Source organism: Oryctolagus cuniculus, chromosome 17 (genome assembly GCF_964237555.1).
Source record: "Oryctolagus cuniculus chromosome 17, mOryCun1.1, whole genome shotgun sequence".
NCBI classification, from domain to species: domain Eukaryota; kingdom Metazoa; phylum Chordata; class Mammalia; order Lagomorpha; family Leporidae; genus Oryctolagus; species Oryctolagus cuniculus.
The window spans coordinates 65,387,868-65,411,808 of record NC_091448.1 but is presented as its reverse complement, the minus strand read 5'-3'; the positions used below and the strand labels follow the sequence as shown (position 1 = coordinate 65,411,808).

Here is a 23,941-nt window from a genome sequence, read left to right as displayed (position 1 = left end):
AAGCAAGATGGGATCACAGCAAGATGACCGTTCAACAGTTTCTTTATTCACCCTGTCCCGTGTTTTCATACTTCAGCTGCACGAGACAGTCAACCCGGGTGACTGAGGACACCTAGGATATGTGTGCCTGATCATCTCCACAGTTTTGCTCGAGTGCTGTGCTGGCAGGGTTGGCTTTGCTTCTCACACGGGTCTGCCGATCAGCCAGGGCGGCTCTGGTCACAGGTATTCACTCTGGGGCCCAGGCTGGCCGAGGCAGCTGCTCCCTGAGAGCAGCTCTTCTCACAGTGAAGGCAGAAGCACATGAGGGCCACAGAAACTCATGCGGCCCCTCCAGCCTAGGCTCAGAACCACTATGTCTTCATTGCTTCTTCATCACATGGGCCACAGCAAGCCACACAGTCTTCCCACAATGAGACTACGGCAAGTGTGCGGATCAGGGAGGGGCGAGGAATTGGGGCCAATAAGTGCGTCTACTCCACTGTGATGAACCCTGGTTTGAAGGTTACACGACCTGGGCCCACTCTTCTAGGGGTTGCCTGGAAATGAGTGTAGTAAAAGGCACTGTCCATCCCTCACCCCCAGTTTTCTATTAGGTCAGGAATCCTGAAAAGGCAGCCTTCCTTCTCCACTAAGCCCCTGTGCCCTTCCCTCAATGCCTAACACCCAGTCTGCCCCCACGGATGACGCAGCAAGATTGCTGAGCGCGTTTTAGATGGTCCCTTTATTCCCCCCCACTGCACCCCACTATATGAATCGTTAGGAAATATAGTCTAACCTCCTAAAGCCCAGCAGCCAGTGCACTAAGTATCCACCCAAAATGCTCTTAAGAGATTGTGCCACTTGAAGCTGAGTCTGTAGCCAGATCTGATACCAAATAGTGCATCTACTTCCTCGAGGGGACCTCAAGAAGAAGGAGCTAGGGCCAGCGCTGTGGCGTAGCAGGCTAAGCCACTTGCAGTGCCAGCATCCCATATGGCCACTGGTTCAAGTCCCAGCTGCTCCACTTCTGATCCCATTCCCTCCTAATGTACTGGGAAGGCAGGAGAAGAATGACCCAAGTCCTTGTGCCTCTGCTCCCAAGTGAGAGACCTGGAGGAAGCTCCTGGCTCCTAGCTTCAGCCTGGCCCAACCCCAGCTGTTGTTGCAGCCATTTGGGGAGTGAACTAGCAGATAGAAAATCCGTCTTGCTCTCTAACTCTGCCTTTCAAATAAATACATTAAATCAGGAAGAGGAAGAAGCAGTGGCAGTGGCAGCAACAACAAGAGATCGGAACAGGTTAGTGAAATTTCTTTCTCTAGAGGCCATTTGGACCTGGGAAATTTTTTTTAAAAGCTTTTTATTTACTTATTTGAGAGGTAGAGTTACAGACAGTGAGAGGGAGAGGAGACAGAAAGAAAGGTCTTTCTTCCGCTGGCTCAGTCCCAAATGGCCACAAAGGCCAGAGCTGTGCCAATGCAAAGCCAGGAGCCAGGAGCTTCTTCCAGGTCTCCTGCATGGGTGCAGGGACCCAAGGACATGGGCCATCTTCTACTGCTTTCCCAGGCCACAGCAGAGAGCCAGATTGGAAGAGGAGCAGCCGGAATTCGAACTGGCATCCATATGGGATGCCAGTGCCACAGAGGATTAACCTACTGCAGCACAGCGCTGGCCCCTGGGACCTGGGAAATTTTAAAGTTTCTCACAAGCAGAAATATCCTAAGAGGCAGGCTGTCTCAAGGCCCAAAATTAGCCAGAGATCCACAAGGCTTCAGGACAACTGAGAGGCAGTGAGAGTCACCACCAGCGAGCAGTCACCCCACTGCTGCACAATGCCCCTTGGCCACTCAGCCACAGGTGCTCCACCTTAACTGCCGTCTTTCTCGGAAGACCTTGCTCTTTAAAGGAGAACCATTAAAAAAGACCAACCACCGCTGAATTCAGGGCACAGGCCACGTGCACTGAATGTATTTTAGGGCAGTGGCTCATGATAAATTGTTTCCCAAGTTCCTCAAAGGTACTGGTTAGTGTCAAGCTCTCTCGGGCCCAGGCTGATAACTATGAAGTGTGGGGAATTTCAGTTGTTGGGAGGTACTTGGTTATGATACATGTGGACTCTTAGGGCTTATTATAAAAGTGATGGCCTATGGCTCTCCAGACTGAGAAAGGATTGCCTTTGTGAATAATAAGAGGATGCAGCAGTTATAAAAAATTAATAGACTGTGACAGTCTGTCTCCTAGATATATAGGTGTGTTAAGTGAACAAAGCCCTATGGTAGTGTGTGGGTAAAGCATGCTACTATCTTAGTTTTCTGTTGCTACAACAAAATACCTAAGACTGGGTGATTTATAAAGAAGCTCGTTGGCTCATGGTTCTGGACCTGGTTAGTCCAAGACTATGGTGCGGATGTCTGCTCAGCATCTGCTGAGACCCCTCTTACTGCATTAGAACACGACACAGAGCATCACATGCTGGGACACAGCACGTATGCTGGCTCAGGTCCCTCTTTCTAAAATGCTGCTAATGCCGATGGGGCTCCCTCTGTCCTGACCTCATCCAATCCTAAGTACCTCCCGCAGCCTCTACCTCCAGACACCATCAACACAGGAGATTTGGAATTCAGGTGTTTTTTTTTTTCTTGACAGGTAGAGTGAGAGAGAGAGAGAGAGAGTGAGAGTGAGAGTGAGAGAGAGAGAGAGAAAGGTGCTCCTTCCACTGGTTCTCCCCAAATGGCCACCATGGCCGGGGCCACGTTGATCCAAAGCTAGGAGCCAGGTGCTTCCTCCTGGTCTCCCATGTGGTTGCAGGGCCTAAGCACCTGGGCCATCCTCCACTGCCCTCTCGGGCCACAGCAGAGAGCTGGACTGGAAGAGGAGCAACTGGGACTAGAACCCAGTGCCCATATGGGATGCCAGTGCTGCAGGTGGAGGATTAACCAAGTGAGCCATGGTGCCTGCCCTGGAATTCAGTTTCTAATATGTGAACTTTGTGAGGACACAGTCCAACAACAGCAACTACTGTGTGCTCTGCATTATCTGTATAGAACTTTAGGATCCATTACAGCAGCCACTAGCCACATATGGCTGTTTAAATGTAAATTTGAAAGTCAAAGCTCCCAAGTCACACTTGGCCATCTCTTTTTTTTTAACTTTTACTTAATTATTTTCTTTTTTCTTTCTTTCTTTTTTTTTTGACAGGCAGAGTGGACAGTGAGAGAGAAAGGTCTTCCTTTACCATTGGTTCACCCTCCAATGGCTGCCGCGGGCGGCGCACTGTGCTGATCCAAAGCCAGGAGCCAGGTGCTTCTCCTGGTCTCCCATGCGGGTGCAGGGCCCAAGAACCTGAGCCATCCTCCACTGCACTCCTGGGCCACATCAGAGAGCTGGCCTGGAAGAGGGGCAACTGGGACAGAATCTGGCGCCCCGACCGGGACTAGAATACTGGAATACTGGGGCTACTTTATTTATCTTTATTTATAGCTAAGCATTTATACATTGTCTACTACCGTGAGGAAAAAAAATCATAGTGAGGTACAACAATAATTACAAACCTCCACTAGCTTTTCCACACACTGGCACAAGTCTAGTAGAATAATCTGAGGAAGGTTTTCAGTTGACAAAAGCAGTTTTATACAATTCTTTCCTTTCCACTTCATTATACCACTTATCACTTCAGCCCTACGAATTATTCACTTCCTATCCCTACATGAAACAGGATCTAATAATCCATCAGCAATCGCTTCCAATTCATATAAAATTGCATGTCACCCTTACAGTAGAATGTAATATATCCTAGCTCCTCTTATTGTTTTTTTTTTCCTCACCCTAGTCTTATTTTCCCTTGACCTGCTGGGAGACCCTGACAATAATACCCCAGCAAACCCCCGTATACCCTTCCCCATACTAAACCAGAATAGTCGATCCACCTATGCAATCCTATGATCAATCCCAAATAAACTAGGCAGTGCCCTAACCCTAGTAGCCTCAGTCCTATTTCTACCCATTATTTGTATCTTCAACTATCAAAACAATGAAGCACAATATCCTTCCCTCTAAGCCAAGGCTTATTCTAAATTATACTAGCAAAGCTCTTCACACCCAAGTGAACCAGAGGACCCTTCTTTTCAGACAAACAGAAGCCATTATGTAATTCCTCTAGCTAAAGACGGGAGGAAACCAGGACCGACCTGAAACTACACAGGGGTAAGGTTGTCTAGGAAAAGAATACCAGGGTGAATAAATTTCAAATCCTACCATGGGGTCATGTCAACTTCTAGGCTTGAACAAACAAAAGGGACTAAAAAGAAGAGCAAGACGGGATGAAGCCGAATCATGAACATCGGGAGTAGCAGGGAGTTCCTTCTGAGCTGCTACTGAGAGGCAGGGAGACGAAGACCAAGGAACTCCCCGAGCTGCAGCCAGGAAGTCAGCTGACTGACGGAGCTAAGGTGCAGTTTATCACGTGTCTATGAGAGGACTGTGACGACGACGACTCTGGACAGAGATTTGTTGTTTGACTTTTAAAACCAAAAATCACAAACGGAGATTTTTTTTTTCCACCCACTAACATTTTAGTAACCATTATGTGAAAACCACTGTGAACAAGACTGGGGAAGAACAATGGTCCCTGTCTGTCGCTCCCCCTCTTCGCGGAGGAACGACACAGGACCCTGCACTGTTCTTTTGTCTGCTCGGCCCTCCCCGGGTTTGCTGCTGGTTCTTCCCGGGTTGGCTACCGACCCTTCCACCTCCGTGGAAGGGTGGTTCCCCCTGCCACTTTCCCCACTTCCACGGGGGAGTGGCACACCGCCGGCGCCGGCTGGCTCTCTCGGGGGCTGCACAGGTGTTCCTTCAGATAGATGTTCCCCTTAGATGTTCCTGGTGCATGTTGTCTCTCTCCTCCTTTATAGTCCTCTTCCACCAATCCCAACTCTGCTACCCACACGCCGAGTACGCTGCTCTCCTCCAATCAGGAGCAGGTCCTACAGCTTGTCAAGTTGGTGAGAGGCAGCTGTGTAGAAGTTTACTCCTCTCCCAGCGCCATATTGTGGGAGAGCAGATGTATAGAATAAGTCTTAATTCCAGTAACAGTCAAGTCCGAGTTGCTCCCCACACCTGTCCTCTGTCATATTTTCTTGGCCCAAAAAGTACCACGACTAAAACTATTTCAAGATTTCAAAACATATTTTAAAGGAAAAAAATCAGGCTTATGGAGTCAGGCAAAGTCTTTACAATGTTGCAACTGTCTGTAAAAAGATACTATGTAATTTGATTAATTCTTAAAATTTTGGAACTTCCTTAAAAAAATCAGGTTGCTTATTCTATCAATAGAATCCTGACAACCCTGGAAACATGAATGAAATGACAGCATAGAAACTTGAATGAAAGGTCTAAAGATTTTTAGATGACTGTTCTCTTTTATAAAGCCACACTCACAATGAGAGTGAATTCGGAACCGACTCATGCAGTTAGGGGAATGATGCAGATCTGAGACAGAATCCGAGGTCCATGGGTGACTGGCACCCAACCATCCATTTGGGGGGTCCCAGTAAAATGTACAGTAAAATGTACTGAGTAGGATGACCTTCAGGGAAAACTTAATTAGCTGAGGATGCCGGAAGACCCGGAGACCAAGCAACGGCTGCTGAGCAAGTGACTAGAACCATTTTTACAACTCTTGTCCACTAAGTACAACCGTAACCCGCCGAAATACCATGGACACACCAAAATAAGAACACTGGCATGTGGTAGGACCCGTAGTACAATGGCAGGGCACCTTGTTCCCACCCACCAACAGGAGGAGGAGACCAACTTGTGGGACCCCCCACCGCCACGAAGGTGCTTCCTCCGGGATCCGCCTGACCACACCAGGCGCCCTCAGCGTCCGCGCCCCGCGGGCACCGCCGGGACCCCGGGCCACCAGGGGCCGCGCCGCTCCCTCCTCAGAGGCCGAGGCCGCCGGGCGGCGTCTCCGCAGGAGCCCTGCCCGGCCGGGGCTGACCGAGAGGAGCCACGCGGACGCCGGGGTCCTCGCTCTCCCTTCCCGGCTCCCGCTCTGGGACGGGGTCAGGGCCGACGGCGCCGCTCCGGCCGCGGACACCGGGACTCGCCAGGCCTGAGGAGCCGGCGCCGCGCAGACGCGGTAAAGCTCTCCGCCCGGCCGAACCCGCGCCCTCACCTGGCGCACGGCTGCGCTGCGGGCCCGCCCTTCCCGCCGGCGTCCGCCGCTGCCCCTCGCTCGCCGCCCTGTCCGGGGTCGGGGCTGGGGCTCCGACGGCCCTCGGGCTGTAACTGAAAACAGCACCCGAACTGTCGCCTGAAGTCAAATGGCGGTTGCAACGCTAAGTAGCCTATTTATAGACTCACTATTCAAATGAGGGCTCCAGAGAGGGAGTCAGATTGGATGGAACGAAACAGTACCAACCAATCAGAAAGCAAAGGTTGTGCCTATGCAAATATGGACCATTGCAAAAGCAACAAATTTGCAATTGCCAAGTTACTGTACCCTAGGTCAACAAAGCACTACAGTGAGCTGTTAGTATGGAGACCAGCCCCAGGAAGCTGCTGTTAGAGAAGAGGACCCTTCATTGTCCATGAAAATTTGTGAGCAGAGGAAATGTCCTTGAGGCGGTCTTATCCTGGTTGCGGGTGGGAGGTCAGGCCTGCTTCCCCTGGTGCACGGATGTGTTGCTCAGGACAGAAATAAGGCAAAAAGTTCCAGAGAGGCGGGGGAGGAGGCCAGAGAAGGACCCAGGAGCAAAGTCCAGAAGCCATAAAGCAAAACCAGGGCGAGCTGTTCCCACGGGTAGCAGTCACTTGCGTGGGGTAGGGCGTAGAGCCCTAAGTGAACACACAAGGGGGCTGCAGTCTGGGTGGGGTTTAGTGTGCAGAAGGTTTTCTGCCAATGTCATGGCACAGCCACATGGGGTTTAACCTCCACATGGCCCTCAGCGCCATCTCCTCCTTCCTGGTCCTGGGGGATCGTGGGAAAGCAGGCAGACTGGATTGCCAGGTAAGGGGAGGAGTTGCAGTGCAGACCTAGAGGCTTCTGGCTCACCTGTTCCCACCTAATTTTTCTGTCTTGGCCCCTGTATCACCAGGCCCCATCTCTACCACTGAACTTGGTGGTTTCCAGACCTGTGCCTTTTCTGTTTCCTTTTCCTCTGCGACATGTAATAGTAACCCATCATTAACACTGCATGTGCCGTCTCAGGCACTGTTCCCCAGAGACTCCGCCCTCCACGTGGTAACTCCTTTGCTTTTCATGGAGGACACTATGAAGAAAATGTCACTACTGTTTATGGAAACAATTAAGGGGGCCGGCACTGTAGCATAGTAGGCTAAGTCTCCACCTGCGGCGCTGGCATCCCATATGGGAGCTGGTTGAGTCCCAGCTGTTCCACTTCCCATCCAGCTCTCTGCTATGGCCTGGGAAAGCAGTAGGAAGATGGCCCAAGTCCTAGGGCCCCTGCACCCGCGTGGGAGACCTGGAAGAAGCTCCTGGCTCCTGGCTTCAGAGAAGCCCAGTTCCAGCTGTTGCGGCCATTTGGGGAGTGAACCAGCGGGTGGAAGTCCTCTCTCTCTGTCTCTCTGTCTCTGTCTCTAATGCTGCCTCTCAAATAAATAAATAAATCTTAAAAGAAAACATTCTGGGACTCACTCTGGGTTTAGTGAGTGCTGTGGCTCAAGTTCTGAGAACAAAACAAAAGCTTTCAACTCCCTGGTTCTCCAATGTTCTTTCCTCCTTTATTACCCAAATTCCAATCTCCTGGCAGAGAGAAGTCGCCTAATAAAGTTCTGAGGGGAATTTTTCAGAGGGGGAAAAAAATCCAACAACCTCTGGGCTTTAGAGGGAACTGTTTATTCTGGGGCTGTTTGGGATCAATAACCCACTATTTCAGACCTGCAGAGATCCATGTCCTGACCTGCCACCGTTTCTATTCCAAGAGCTCACGTGGCCCAGATTCTGCCACCTCTGAGCCATGGCTGCCTTTCAAGATACAAAAAACATCTGAAGTCTCCATTTCATTCTCTGATAGCTCCTGGCTTTGGATCAGCGCAGCTCTGGCTGTTGCGTGTCGGGGTCTCAAGCCCTAGGCTGGCCCCTGACCAGCAGGGGCCACTACAAACACTCCCCAACAAGGCGAATGGTCCACGGGTGATGAACACATCACAAGCACCCGTGGGTTCTGTCGAAGCAGGAACCACTTTATTGAGGAAGTGTGCAGGCTTATAAAGCTTACAAAGGGCATGAGCAGTAGGGGAGCCAATCAGAGAAGAGGTCACGCAGGCATGGGTGGGCAACGCACAGGGGCAACTTAAGCAAAGTATAGGGATCACGCACTGTCCACGTGTCCAGAACTAAATCTGACCTATCCCTGCCGCCTGCCGGTGCTTTGATCTTATGTAGCTTAACTGAGGCAGCCTCAGACCCACCAGGCGCCATATGCCTGTCTTAGGTTATCCCATCTGACTGGGATCAGCCCTTTAAGGAGCATGTCTGTCTTAGGTTGTCCCCCTCTGGGGATCTTACCCGTCTTTGACTACTACTCCAGCTGTTAAGGGCTGCCCCAGGGGATCTTTTTTTTAAACTTTTATTTAATGAATATAAATTTCCAAAGTATGGCTTATGGATTACAATGGCTTCCCCCCCATACCGTCCCTCCAACCCACTACCCTCCCCTTATCCACTCCCTCTCCCCTTCCATTCACATCAAGATTCATTTTCGATTCTCTTCATATACAGAGGTTCAGTTTAGTATACATTAAGTAAAGATTTCAACAGTTTGCTCCCACACAGAAACATAAAGTGAAAAATAATACATGATTTTTTAAATGATGATGAAATCAGATCAGACCTATTGTCATGTTTAATCCCAGTGAGAGTCAAGTTGGGAATTGATAATTTCTTTTTTTTTTTTTACAGAAGATCAGTTTAGTATACATTAAGTAAAGATTCCAACAGTGTGCACCCCCATAGAAACACAAAGTGAAATATACTGTTTGAGTACTCGTTATAGCATTAAGTCTCAATGTACAGCACATTAAGGACAGAGATCCTACATGAGGAGTAAGTGCACAGTGACTCCTATTGTTGACTTTACAAATTGACACTCCTGTTTATGGCATCAGTAATCTCCCTAAGCTGCAGTCATGAGTTTCCAAGGCTATGGAAGCCTTTTGAGTTCTCCAACTCTTATCTTGTTTAGACAACGTCATAGTCAAAGTGGAGGTTCTCTCCTCCCTTCAGAGAAAGGTACCTCCTTCTTTGAAGACCTGTTCTTTCCACTGGGATCTCACTCACAGAGATCTTTTGCCAGAGTGTCTTGGCTTTCCATGCCTGAAATACTCTCATGGGCTTTTCAGCCAGATCCAAATGCCTTTAGGGCTTATTCTGAGGCCAGAGTGCTGTTTAGGACATCCGCCATTCTATGACTCTGCTGAGTATCTCACTTCCCATGTTGGATCACTCTCCCCTTTATTTATTCTATCGGTTAGTATTAGCAGGTACTAGACTTGTTTATGTGCTCCCTTTGACTCTTAGTCCTTTCATTATGATCAATTGTGAACTGAGATTGATCACTTGGACTAGTGAGATGGCATTGGTACATGCCACCTTGATGGGATTGAATTGGAGTCCCATGGTATGTTTCTAACTCTACCATTTGGGGCAAGTCAGCTTGAGCATGTCCCAAACTGTACATCTCTTCCCTCTCTTATTCCCATTCTTATGTTTAACAGGGATCACATTTCAGTTAAATTTCAACACTTAAGAATAACTGTGTATTAATTACAGAATTAAACCAGTCATATTAAGTAGAACAGACAAAAAAACTACTAAGAGGGATAATGTATTAAGTTGTTCATTAACAGTCAGGGCTATGCTGATCAAGTCACCGTTTCCCATAGTGTCCATTTCACTTCAACAGGTTTCCTTTTTGGTGTTCAGTCAGTTGTCACCGATCAGGGAGAACATATGGTATTTGTCCCTTTGGGACTGGCTTGATGTGTTCCAGATTCCTCCATTTTGTTGCAAATGACTGGATTTCGTTGTTTCTTACTGCGGTATAGTATTCTAAAGAGTACATATCCCATAATTTCTTTATCCAGTCTACCATTGATGGGCATTTAGGTTGGTTCCAGGTCTTGGCTATTGTGAATTGTGCTGCAATAAACATTAGGGTGCAGACCGCTTTTTTGTTTGCCAATTTAAATTCCTTTGGGTAAATCCCAAGGAGTGGGATGGCTGGGTCGAACGGTAGGGTTATATTCAGGTTTCTGAGGAATCTCCAGACTGACTTCCATAGTGGCTTGACCAGTTTGCATTCCCACCAACAGTGGGTTAGTGTTCCTTTTTCCCCACATCCTCGCCAGCATCTGTTGTTGGTAGATTTCTGTATGTGAGCCATTCTAACTGGGCTGAGGTGAAACCTCATTGTGGTTTTGATTTGCATTTCCCTGATTGCTAGTGATCTTGAACATTTTTTCATGTGCCTGTTTGGCCATTTTGATGTCCTCTTTTGAAAAATGTCTATTGAGGTCCTTGGCCCATCTCTTAAGTGGGTTGTTGGTTTTGTTTTTGTGAAATTTCTTGATCTCTTTGTAGATTCTGGTTATTAACCCTTTATCTGTTGCATAGTTTGCAAATATTTTTTCCCATTCTGTCGGTTGTCTCTTCACTCTCCTGTTTCTTTTGCAGTACAGAAACTTCTCAATTTGATGCAATCCCAATAGTTGATTTTCGCTTTGACTGCCTGTGCCTCACGGGTCTTTTTCAGAAACTCTTTGCCTGTGCCAATATCTTGAAGGGTTTCTCCAATGTTCTCTAATAACTTGATGGTGTCAGGTTGTAGATTTAAGTCTTTAATCCATGTTGAGTGGATTTTTGTGTAAGGTGTAAGGTAGGGGTCTTGCTTCATGATTCTGCACGTGGAAATCCAGTTTTCCCAGCCCCATTTATTGAATAGACTGTCCTTGCTCCAGGAATTGGTTTTAGATCCTTGATCAACTATAAGTTGGCTGTAGATGTTTGGGTTGACTTCTGATGTTTCAATTCTGTTCCATTGGTCTATCCATCTGTTTCTGTACCAGTACCATGCTGTTTTGATTACAACTGCCCTGTAGTATGTCCTGAAATCTGGTATTGTGATGCCTCCGGCTTTGTTTTTGTTGTACAAGATTGCTTTAGCTATTCGAGGTCTCCTGCGTCTCCATATGAATTTCAGCATCATTTTTTCTAGATCTGCGAAGAATGTCTTTGGTATCCTGATTGGGATTGCATAGAATCTATAAATTGCTTTTGGGAGAATGGACATTTTGATGATGTTGATTCTTCCAATCCATGAGCATGGAAGATTTTTCCATTTTTTGGTATCCTCTTCTATTTCTTTAAGGTTTTGTAACTCTCATCATAGAGATATTTAACGTCCTTGGTTAAGTTTATTCCAAGGTATCTGATTGTTTTTGTAGCTATTGTGAATGGGATTGATCTTAGCAGTTCTTTCTCAGCCATGGCATTGGTTGTGTATACAAAGGCTGTTGATTTTTGTGCATTGATTTTATATCCTGCCACTTTGCCAAACTCCTCTATGAGTTCCAATAGTCTCTTAGTAGAGTTCTTTGGATCCTCTAAGTAAAGAATCATATCGTCTGCAAAGAGGGATAGTTTGACTTCTTCCTTCTCAATTTGTATTCCTTTAATTTCTTTTTCTTGTCTGATGGCTCTGGCTAAAACTTCCGGAAGTATGTTAAATAGCAGTGGTGAGAGTGGGCATCCCTGTCTGGTACCAGATCTCAGTGGAAATGCTTCCAACTTTTCCCCATTCAATAGGATGCTGGCCGTGGGTTTTTTATAAATTGCTTTGATTGTATTGAGGAATGTTCCTTCTATACCCAATTTGCTTAGAGTTTTCATCATGAAAGTGTGTTGAATTTTATCGAATGCTTTCTCGGCATCTATTGAGATAATCATATGGTTTTTTTCTGTAGTCTGTTAATGTGGTGAATCACATTTACTGATTTGCAAATGCTGAACCATCCCTGCATACCAGGGATAAATCCCACTTGGTCTGGGTGGATGATCTTTCTGATGTGTTGTTGCCTTCTATTGGCCAGAATTTTATTGAGGATTTTTGCGTCTATGTTCATCAGGGATATTGGTCTATAATTTTCTTTCAGTGCTGCATCTTTCTCTGGCTTAGGGATTAAGGTGATGCTGGCTTCATAGAAAGAATTTGGGAGGATTCCCTCTTTTTCGATTGTTCTGAATAGTTTGAGAAGAAATGGAATTAGTTCTTCTTTAAATGTCTGGTCGAATTCAGAAGTGAATCCATCTGGTCCTGGGCTTTTCTTCGTTGGGAGGGCCTTTATTACTGTATCAATTTCTGTCTCAGTTATGGGTCTATTTAGATTTTCTATGTCTTCATGGTTCAATTTTGGTAGACTGCATGTGTCCAGGAATCTATCCATTTCTGATAGATTTTCCTGTTTGCTGGCATACAAGTCCTTGTAGTAATTTCTGATGATTCTTTTTATTTCTGTGGTGTCTGTTGTTACGTTTCCTTTTTCATCTCTGATTTTATTGATTTGGGTCTTTTCTCTTCTTTTTTTAGTTAGTTGGGCCAATGGGGTGTCAATTTTGTTTATACTTTCAAAAAAGTCTTTAGATGTAGGATTGAAAGTTCTGTAGATATCTGTTAGATCCATTTGGGCTATAGTGTCGATTAAATCTGCTGTTTCCTTGTTGATCTTCTGTCCTATTGATCTGTCTATTTCTGAGAGTGGAGTACTGAAGTCCCCCAGTACTATTGTATTGGAATCTAATCTCCCTTTAAGTCCCTTAACATATCTTTTAAATAGACTGGTGCCCTGTAATTAGGTGCATATACATTTATAATAGTTACATCTTCCTGTTGAATTGATCCCTTAATCGTTATATAGTGCCCCTCTTTGTCTCTCTTAACAGTTTTTGTATTAAAGTTTATTTTGTCTGATATTAATATGGCTACACCTGCTTTTTTTTGTTTCTGTTGGCATGGAATTCTTTTTCCAACCTTTCACTTTCAGTCTGCATGCATCTTTGTTAGAGAGATGTGTTTCTTGTAGGCAACAAATAGTTGGTTTTTTTTTTTTTTGACAGGCAGAGTGGACAGTGAGAGAGAGAGAGAGGAAGGTCTTCCTTAGCCGTTGGTTCACCCTCCAATGGCCGCCGTGGCCGGCGCGCTGTGGCCGGCACACCGCGCTGATCCGATGGCAGGAGCCAGGAGCCAGGTGCTTTTCCTGGTTTCCCATGGGGTGCAGGGCCCAAGCACTGGGGCCATCCTCCACAGCACTCCCTGGCCACAGCAGAGAGCTGGCCTGGAAGAGGGGCAACCGGGACAGAATCCGGCGCCCTGACCGGGACTAGAACCCGGTGTGCTGGCGCCGCTAGGTGGATGATTAGCCTAGTGAGCCGCGGCGCTGGCCTAAATAGTTGGGTTTTGTTCCTTGAGCCAATCAGCCAATCGGTGTCTTTTAATTGAAGAATTAAGACCATTAATGTTTAATATGACTATTGATACGTAGTGACTTTGCCCTGCCATTTTCCCGGAGATATTTTCTAGTATATGCTTTGAGCTTCTCATGCTCTTTTACTGGTGGTTTTTCTTCCTTTACCTTCTTTCATATTGATGGCCGTGTTTCTGTGTTTCTGAGTGTAGCACATCTTTAAGTATCTTTTACAGGGCCGGACGAGTGGCCACAAAGTCTTTCAATTTCTGTTTGCTATGGAAGGTCTTTATTTCCCCTTCACTCACAAATGAGAGCTTAGCAGGATATAATATTCTGGGCTGGCAATTTTTCTCTCTTAGCACCTGTGCTATGTCTCGCCATTCCCTCCTAGCCTGTAGTGTTTCTGATGAGAAGTCAGCTGTGAGTCTAATTGGACATCTTCTGAGAGTAATCTGACGTTCCTCTCTTGCACATTTTAGGATCTTTTCTTTATGTTTCACTGTGGTAAGTTCAATTACCACGTGTCGTGGTGAGGATCTCTTTTGGTCATGTTTATTGGGGGTTCTATGAGCTTCCTGTACTAGGATGTCTCTGTCCTTCTCCAAACCTGGAAAGTTCTCTGCTTGTATCTCACTAAAAACGCCTTCTAATCCTTTCTCTCTCTCCATGCCTTCAGGAACTCCTAGAACTTGAATGTTGGTTTTTTTAATAGTATCCTGTAGATTCCCAAGAATATTTTTTAGATTTCTAATTTCCTCTTCTTTTCTTTGGTTTGTCTGTATGTTTTCCTGTGCTCTGTCTTCTAAGTCTGATATTCTGTCTTCTGCTTCACCCATTCTGTTTTTAAGGCTTTCTAATGTGTTTGTCATTTGATCTATTGAGCTCTTCATTTCATTTTGATTTCTCTTCACTATCACACTTTCCTGCTCTACTAGTTTCTGCGTTTCATTTTGATTCTTCCTTAAAATTTCATTTTCACGAGAGAGATTTTCAATCCTGTCCAATAAGGATTTCTGTAGTTCAAGGATTTGCTTTTGAAAACTTCTAAATGTGCTTATCATACATTTTTTGAAATCCGTATCTTGCATTTCTTCTATCTCATCATCTTCATAATCTTGGCTTGGGGTGTTTTGTTTATTTGGAGGCATCATAGTGTCATCGTTGATCTTGTTCCCTCGATTTTTGTGTTTGTTGCTTGGCATATTTAATTCTTTTTTCGTCACTGTGCGTTTCTTTTTTTTTAATTTTTTTTTATTTTATACTATGTCTGTGTTAAGTGGACTGCCTGCTGTTGGAGGAGCCTTGGAGGCTTGAGATGGGTGTGGCCTGAGAGCTCTGCTTTGTTCTTCCGGGTTACGGGTGTGCAAAGGTGACACCCTCAGGTTATGCGTGGTAAATCTCTCTCTAATTATTTATTTATTTAATTTATTCAGGGGGTGAATAATACTGCACCGCACAGCTGTGCAGAATTAATGATAATTAGCTTCCGATCTCTGGCTTCTACCCAGAGTCTGTGGAGGCTCTGTTTCTCCTCTGGACTCCCACTGGGTTGCCTAGGCTACTGAATTGTAGTGACTCAGTTCTTTAGCTCTCCCCTGTTGTTATGTAAATCCAGAGAGGTTGCCTGCTCTTTGTCTCTTGCAAACTCTTACAAACTCTTGCAAACTCTTGCAAACTCTTGCAGGCCTTGCAGCCTTGCAGCCTTGTTGAGAGAGAAACCCCCCACCTTTTTTTCCTTCTCTCCTGGAGTGAGTATGGTGCACTTTCCCGCTCCCCTCTAGATTCTGACCGCGGTTTCCCCGCCAATGTCTCGGGTTACTGAGCTCACCTCCCCTTCCAGCGCTGATGTGTGGACTCGGAGCCCTGGGCGTCCCAACTCTCCCCGCTTGTGTCTGTGTGACATCCACTCCCCTTCCTGCACTGGCGCGCAGACACTGCCGCTCCCGCGGCTCGGCTTCCATGCGGTGGGCGACCTTGTTCTCTGGTGGGCGACCTTGTTCTCCCAGTAGGTCCTCCGAGTCACAGCCACTTGATGCAGAAGAGTTTCCTCTGCAATTTTTTCCTGATCCTTTTTCTGAGGCTACTGTAACTCCACTTTTATTAAACTAAATTTTCCCGGCCTATCGGTGCATGCCCTCACTATTCCGCCATCTTGGCTCCGCCCCCCTGTCCCAGGGGATCTTACCCGTCACTGGCTACTACCTCAGCAACTTAGGGTATGATGTATTATACCTTTACATCTTGGCAGTGGCCGTGGGCGGATGTATAGGGTTCCCAATCTGGCACTTAAAGAGCGGCATAACCCAGTTGTTGAAGAGTGGCATATAGTTGTTGGACCACCATTAACTGGAGCGCAGCTATGCGATCTTAGACAAATTTACAAGGACAATGGAGAGCAAGGGGCCCACAAGGGGGAGGAGATAAGGAAGCCATCCCCCAAGGCCCAACCACAGGTAACTAGAGCTTCAAGGTCTTCTTGGAGGGTCTTGATCTTGTCCTGGATGATGCCAGAGTGATTAGCATAAAAGTAGCACTCCTGATGTACCATGATGCTCCAGTCACAATGAGGCAGAGTCCAATATGTTTTTTTTTCTTTTGACAGGCAGAGTGGACAGTGGGAGAGAGAGACAGAGAGAAAGGTCTTCCTTTGCCATTGGTTCACCCTCCAATGGCCGCTGTGGCTGGCGCACTGCGGCTGGCGCACCACGCTGATCCGAAGGCAGGAGCCAGGTGCTTCTCCTGGTCTCCCATGCGGGTGCAGGGTCCAAGCACCTGGGCCATCCTCTACTGCACTCCCAGGCCATAGCAGAGAGCTAGACAGGAAGAGGAGCGACAGGAAGAGGAGCGACCGGGACAGAATCCAGCGCCCCGACTGGGACTAGAACCCAGGGTGCTGGTGCCGCAGGCAGAGGATAAGTCTAGTGAGCCACGGCGCCGGCCCTAATATGGTCTTTTCATCCCTGTAAGAGTAAAGAAAAACCAGTCCTCAAGAGGGGTTCCTCCTGGGTGATATTCTTTGGCTGGTATCCAACAAGACTCCACTCCGCTATCACCTCCTCCAAGAAGCCTCTGGCTGCTGCCAGTCAGCTGCTGCTGGGTGGGCTGCTCTCTGTAGCTAAGGGTGGCCTCTCCACGGTGCCTGCAGCTGGCTCTCTCAGCGCGGCCCAGGCTGAGCTGTGACTGTCATTTACAGGTCTGCGTTCCTCATCAGATTGAGTGCCTCGGCACCTTCCCCACCTGATCCTCTTACTGAACCAGTTTTTATCCACAGCCAATTATGGATGGACCGTGAGAGGTGCTAGGGCTAAAAAGGTGGCTGAGGCATGGTGTCCTGCCCTGGTGTAGCTCACAGTCTACTGGGGCGTGGTGGGACAAGACAGACTCCAACATCCATGTAGATGTTTCAGCCTGCAGCGCTGGCATCTCACATGGGTGCCAGTTCGAGTCCTGGCTACTCCTCTTCCCATCCAGCTCTCTGCTGTGGCCTAGGAAAGCAGTAGAAGATGGCCCCAGTCCTTGGGCTCCTGCACCCGCATGGGAGACCTGGAAGAAGCTCCTGGGTTCAAATTGGTGTTTCGGCAGGATTTTTGCATTTGAAAAAAAAAGAAGCTAAGGGTGCAGGCAGCTCCTCTGGCATGAGGCAGGTCCCGGGGCCCTGGGTTTCCTTGGCCCAGAGCCTTCTGGGTATTTGTGCATTTCCCCAGAAGATCAGAAAGGGGGCAGAAAGAGACGTGGGCCCATAGGGGGAGGCATGGAAGTCAGAGAGCCACACACCTGGACTGCCTGCTCACCCAGGAATTCAGCCCAGAGACACACTGGCTTTTTTCCAGTCACCCTCAGTGGCTGGACTCTTCTTGCTGTCAGCCTGGGGGCACAGCCCAAAGCCTGTTCTTCCTCTGAGCCAGTAGGGGATGCTTGAGGGTGGGCTAGCCCATTAACCTTGGTGTCCTAGAGCCCTTATACCCCCCCATCCGCTGATCCCCAGGGGCCATGAGGAAGAAAACATCCCAAGTGGGAGGTCAGGAGGATGGTGGGCAGTCCGAGCCGAGTGACTGCACCAGCAGCCACCTGTGAGTGGCCGCGTGCCTGGGCCCTGAGCAGACCACCCCCACTGGCAGGCAAAGTGTGTCACCTTTAACTGGAACCCTCCCCACCAGCTCACAGACAGCACAGGTCCCTGTGCACTCCTGATGCTGCTGTCTGCCCTGTGAGCTTAGCTGGCGGCTCCGTCCCCAGTCTGCTCCACCTAGGAAGTGGTGGCTCCAGCTGTGGCTGTGCAGCCCTTTCTGCTCACTTCCCACACCAGCAAGCCCCCAACTGACTTCTCCCTCCCAGAGGCACCCAGAATGGAATCGGAATCCCCTCGGTCAAGGCCACCACCCCTGCCCCCCACCAGGATGAGGACGTTAAGATCCCGCCTGGTCTTTCTCGCTTCTGAATGGGGCCTGCCTCCAGCCAGGCCATTCTGAATGCAACATCGGACAGCATGGTCTCTTTGAGACAAGGGTCGGGCCATGGCCAGACTTCACTGGAAGTCAGAGCCAGAGTCACTTTGGTGCTGACATGGCCTGTGCTTCTGGGTGCCCCCTGGGGACTCTCCTCTCCCATCTGTTCTCCTCACCACCCTGGAGGCGGTTCACAGAGCGTGATGACAGCAAAGTGTCCATGGGGTGGGCAGAGGGGCTAACCACAGGACAAACAGAGTGAAGGGGAGGCTACAGCCTGCAACCTGGGAGATCCAGCAGTGTGGGAACATGAGACGCAACCCTACGGGCTGAGTCTACACAGCTGGAAACGCTCAGCGGCCTGTGCCATGTGTGCCCCCTCATTCCCTGCCTTATCTGACCATGCCCTGGCCCTCCCTCAAGAGGCCCTGTCACCCAGCAAACCAGGGCAGAGACAGCCCCACGGCTGCCAAGGTGCGGCAGGGGACAGGCAGGAGGGGCAGAAAGAGATGCCACCAGGGACAGGGAACCAGGTAGTTCCTTCCCCACTTGGGATTAAAAGTGGTCACCACTGCTCCACCTTGAGCACTGTCATCGGGGAAGCTGGGAGAAGGATGGATGGGAAAACGACACGCGATTAGGAGTAACAGTGGGGCAGGCACCATGGAGCAGCAGGGCAAGCTGTATCTCCCATCGGAGCATTTGGGGTTGAGTCCCACCTCCGTTTCCCATCCAGCTTCCTGCTAATACGCACCCTGGGAGACGAACATGCACTGTGGGAGGCAGTGGGTGATGGTTCAAGTGCTTGGCCCACCCCCCTCCCCGCCGCCACTCATGTGGGAGACCCAGATGGAATTCCAGGCTCCTGGCTTTGGCCTGGCTTAGCCCTGGCTGTTGCAGGCATTTGGGGAGCAAACCAAATTGAAGACCCCCCCACCTCCCCTATACCCATCTCTCTTGCTAAGCAAACTAAAAAAAAAAAAATTTTTTAATGCCAAAAGTAACAGACTAAAAAAAAAAAAGATGCCAGGGCTTGAGAGAGGCCCCTGGCCCAAGGCACACGTACCCTTCCTCGGTCTCATTGATGATGTCACAGATCTCCATGTTCAGTGTCCAGTCCTTGCTCTGCAAGGAGCCGTCTGTCGCCTTTTCTGTGGAATCAGAAAGAGAGATGGGTTTACATTCTCCTCGAAGAAAGGGGTGGTGCTGGCAGGAAAAGGGGAGAGACCAGACTCCCCCATTCTCTTCCCAAGCAAGATGGGTGGAGCCAACGGGGCTGCTTTCATGAGGGAACACACACTGGGGACAGATCTGGCCCAAGGACTGGCATCCCCTATGGGTGCTGGTTCGGGTCCCAGCTGTTCCACTTCCGATCCAGCTCTCTGCTGTGGTCTGGGAAAGCAGAAGATGGTCCAAGTCCTTGGGCTTCTGCACCCATGTGGGAGACCTGGAAGAAGCTCCTGGCTTTGGATTGACTCAGCTCTGGCTGTTGCGGACACCTGGGGAGTGAACCAGTGGATGGAAGACCTTTTTCTCTGTCTCTCCCTCTCACTGTCTGTAACTCTACCTCTCAAATTAATAAATAAAATCTTAAAAAAATGAAAAAGGGGAGGGGAGAAAGGACCATCATTTAGTAAACCATGGTGGGTGTGGTATCAGGTGCCATGGGCACACTGTATCACACCACGCACAAAACAACCTGCTGCCCACTCAGTAGAGAAAAGGACAACTTTTTTTCTTTTTTCTTTTTTCCCCAAAGATTTAGTTTTATTTATTTGAAAGGCAGAGTTACACAGGCAGGATAGGGTGGGGTGGGAGGGAGATCTTCCATCCTCTGGTTCATTCCCCAAACGGCTGCAACAAATCAGGGCTGGGCCAGACTGAAGCCAGGAGCCAGGAGCTTCCTCTGGGTCTCCTACATGGGTGCAGGGGCCCAAGCACTTGGGCCATCTTCTACTGCTTTCCCATGTGCATTAGCAGGTAGCTGGATTGGAAGTGGAGGAGCTGGGACTCGAACCAGCACCAACACAGGATGCCAGTATCACATGCGGTGGCTTTACCCACTACACCACAATGCCGGCCCCTGGACAAACTTTTTTTTAAGATTTATTTTATTTGAAAGAGTTACAGAGAGAGGTAGAGACAGAGAGAGAGGTCTTCTATCTGCTGGTTCACTCCCCAGATGGCTGCAGCAGCCAGAGCTGTGCTGATCCGAAGCCAGGAGTTTCTTCCAGCTCTCCCACGTGGGTGCAGGAGCCCAAGGAATTAGGCCATCCTCCACAGCTATCCCAGGCCATAACAGAGAGCTGGATCAGAAGAGGAACAGCCAGGACTAGAACCGGTGCTCAGAAGGGATGCCGGCACTGCGGGCCAGGGCATTAACCCACTGCGCCACAGCGCCAGCCCCCCATCTGGACAACCTTTTCAACAAACGGTGCTGGGAAAACTGCCTTTCCACATGCAAAAACAAAACAAAAAAAAGAGTGAACCTTTCTCTTGCACCATATGCACAAATGAATCCCAAGATGTAAACCTAAGAGCGACAGCTGCAGAATTCTTAGAAAACACAGCGGGAAAGGTTCACAGTGTTGGATTTGACAGTGATTTCCTGGTTCGAACACCAAAGGCATAGGCAACAAAAGGAAAAAACTAGGGAACTTAAACTTTCAACATGAAAACCTCCTGTGCATCAAAGGACACAATGGACAGAGTGAAAAGCAACCCACGGAATGGGAGACAATATTTGCACCTCATGCATGCGGCACAAGGCAGATCTCCAGAACACAGAAAGAACATCTATGATCCCTGACAACAGAACTACCCAGGTTAGAAATGGGGATGGGCAGGTATTTGGCATAGCGGTTCAGACAGCCCCAACCCACACCAGAGTACCCGATTCCAATCCCATCCCTGGCTCCTGACCCCATCTTCCTGCCAACGCAGACCCTGAGGGGCAGCCGTGAAGGCTCAAGTAATTGAGTCCCTGCCACCCACTTGGTGGACTGAATACCCGGCTCCCAGTCAACCCCAGGCAGGGGTCCTGTGAGCACTCAGGGAGTGAACCAGCAGATGGGAATTTGCTCACTTGTGCCTGTGTGCACTCTCTCTCAAATAAGTAACTTAAAAATAAATACGGGCCGGCGCCGCGGCTCACTAGGCTAATCCTCCGCCTTGTGGCGCCGGCACACCGAGTTCTAGTCCCGGTCGGGGCGCCAGATTCTGTCCTGGTTGCCCCTCTTCCAGGCCAGCTCTCTGCTGTGGCCTGGGAGTGCAGTGGAGGATGGCCCCAGTGCTTGGGCCCTGCACCCAATGGGAGACCAGGATAAGTACCTGGCTCCTGCCATCGGATCAGCGCGGTGCGCCGGCCGCCGCGCACCAGCTGCAGCAGCCATTGGAGGGTGAACCAATGGCAAAGGAAGACCTTCCTCTCTGTCTCTCTCTCTCACTGTCCACTCTGCCTGTCAAAAAATAAAAAAAATTAAAAAAAAATAATAAATACGTAAAATTGAGAAAAGTCTTGAACAGCCAGTTTTCCAAAGAAGATATGTTAGTAGCCAAGAAATACACGGAAAGGTGTTTAACACCACTAAGCATTAGGGAAATGCAGATCAAAACCACAGTGAGGTGGCATATGCTATCAATTAGGATGGTTATCACCATAAATATGTAGGTAGATAGATGGATGGATAGATGGATGGATGGATGGATGGATGGATAGGTAGGTAGCAGGTGTTACTGAGAATGTGGAAGAATTGAAACCCCTGTGCACGGCAGGTGGGAAAGTACACAGTGCAGCCACCCTGACGAGCCCTCAAAACCAGATACCTATGGAACTGTTTCCACTCGCCAAGATATGGGATCAACCTAAGTGCCCACAGTGGGAGGAAGAGAGAATGAAATGGTGGCATAAACACTCGAGGTAATATTACTCAGCCATGAAAAAGAGTGATATCTTGACATCTGCCGCAGCTGAGTGGACTTGGAGGTCGTTATGTTAAGTGGTATAGGCTGGACATAGGGAGACAAATAACACACTTATGCTCTAAGTATAAATTTTTTTTTTTAAAAAGTCAATCTGAGCTTTGATAGTGATTACCACAGGGTGGGAATGGGGGTGGGGGTGGGGGAGAGGAGGTTGGAAAAGGTGGGAAATAATAGATTCTCCTGTTCCTCAGCACAGTGGGGCACCTGGTTCACAACAATGTATTGGATACTGCAGGAGGAACTGGAAGGGAGGGCTGGGTAAGCCCAAACACAGAGAAGGGGATGCAAATGCTAATTCTGGATTGGATATATGTATGGGATATATGTATGCTATGCTGTGTTGAAATGCTGCACGGTACCCCATAAAAATGTGCAAGTATTACATTTAGTCACTAGTTAAGCTGCCGCCTGCAGTGCCAGCATCCCATATGGGCATCAGTTCTAGTCCCGGCTGCTCCACTTCCGATCCAGCTCTCTGATATAGCCTGAGAAAGCAGTGGAAGATGGCCCAAGTCCTTGGACCCCTGCACCCACATGGGAGACCTGGAAGAAGTTCCTGACTCCTGGCTTCGGATCAACTCAGCTCCAGCTGCTGCGGCCATCTGGGGAGTGAACCAGCAGATGAAAGACCTCTCTGTCTGTCTCTCTCTCTCTCTTCCTCCCTCCCTCCGCCTCTCTGTAACTCCGCTTTTCAAATAAATAAAAATAAGTATTTAAAAAAAATGAATTGTAAGCAGGGTCTCACAAAGGTACTTGAACACTCATGTTCACAGTAGCAGCGTCACTCACAATAGCCGTAAAGTGTGAACAACCCAAGTGTCCACCCACAGCGGAATGGAGAAACAAAGTATGCTACAGGCCTGCAACGGTAGCTCACTGGTCTCAAAACAGGAGGGGATCTGACACCTGCTCCAACGTGGCTGAACCCGAGGACACTGTGCTGAGTGACATAAGCAATCACAAAAGGACAAAGTGTGGGGCCGGCGCTGTGGCACAGCAGGTTAAACTGCCGCCTGTGACACCAGCATCCTACATGGATGGGTTTGAGACCCGGCTGCTCCACTCCCAATCTAGATCCCTGCTAATGAGCCTGGAAAAGCAGTGGAAGATGGCCACAAGTGTCTGGGCCCCTGCACCCACGTGGGAGTTCCGGATGAAGTTCCTGGATCCTGGCTTCATCCTGACACAGCCCCTGCCATTTTGGCCATTTAGGGAGTGAATCAGTGGATGAAGATTCTCCTCCCTCTCACTCTGTAACTCTGCCTTTCAAATAAATAAACAGCAAATATTAAAAAAAAAACAAACACAAGGGCTGACATTGTAGTATAGTGGGTAAAGCTACCACCTGCTTTACTAGTATCCCATGTGGGCATGAGTCCGTGTCCTGGCTGCTCCACTTCCAATCCAGCTCCCTGCTAATGTGCCTGGGAAATCAGTAGAAGATGACCTAAGTGCTTGGGTGCCTGCATTTGGGAAGTGAACCAGCTGATGGAAGATTTTCTCTCTCTCCCTCTCCCCCCTCCCTGTGTGTGTGTGTGTGTGTGTGTGTGTGTGTGTAACTCTGTCTTTCAAGTGAATAAATAATCTTTAAAAAAATTCAGGGGTCAGAATTGTGGCACAGCGGGTAAAGCCACCACCTGCAATGCCAGCATCCCACAAGGGCACCAGTTCAAGTTCTGGCTGCTCCACTTTGGTTCCAGCTCCTTGCTTATGGCCTGGGAAAAGCAGCAGAAAATGGCCCAGGTGTTTGGGCCCTTTCTACCCATGTGGGAAACCCAGATGAAACTCCTGGCTCTTGGCTTTGGCCTGGCCCAGAGCCAGCTGTTGCGGCCATCTCGGGGAGTGATCAAGCAGATGGAAGATCTTTCTCTCTCATCTCGCCCTCTCTTTCTGTAAATCTTTCAATTAAATAAATAAATAAATTTAACAAGTTCCACCCTCACCTGGCTTGGAGGCCATGTTTAAAAAAAAAAAAAAGAAGAAGAGAAAAACCAAAAGGACAAAGTATGATTCCACTCATATGAGACACTCAGGAGAATCGCAT

The 23,941-nt window shown here is 48.5% G+C and overlaps 1 protein-coding gene across 1 annotated transcript in view; it reads right to left on the bottom strand.

Annotated features, from left to right (window-relative positions):
• LOC138845934 (zinc finger protein 286A-like) overlaps window positions 1–23,941 on the bottom strand; it is a 168,343-nt gene that overhangs the window by 74,156 nt on the left and 70,246 nt on the right. Inside the window, exon 7 of the mRNA XM_070059984.1 lies at window positions 18,980–19,064. The gene's annotated coding sequence lies outside the window, so the exon portion shown is untranslated. The remainder of the gene's footprint in view (window positions 1–18,979; window positions 19,065–23,941) is intronic.